Source organism: Penaeus monodon, chromosome 28, assembly GCF_015228065.2.
Source record: "Penaeus monodon isolate SGIC_2016 chromosome 28, NSTDA_Pmon_1, whole genome shotgun sequence".
NCBI lineage: Eukaryota > Metazoa > Arthropoda > Malacostraca > Decapoda > Penaeidae > Penaeus > Penaeus monodon.
In genome coordinates this window covers 2,109,185-2,109,459 of record NC_051413.1, presented here as the reverse complement: position 1 = coordinate 2,109,459, position 275 = coordinate 2,109,185, and positions in this window count along the sequence as shown.

Below are 275 nucleotides of genomic sequence, written 5' to 3'. Positions count from 1 at the left end.
GTTTACAACTGATTAACGACATAAGTATATACCATACAGCATAAGAACCTATTCATATATAAATTCCTTCATACACTAAGCGATTACATAAAACGTACATTTTTTCTATAATGTAGAATGACATGAAATAACTGGGGATTTCCCTTTGCTCTCTTTTCTTGGCTTTCTTGGAGGTAAACGTTCCAAGGTTAAAAACTCATTAACTCAACTGAATGCAAATGGGCTCTTTGCAACAGGTGGAATAATACTGAAGATGGTATTTATGCTTAGTTTTG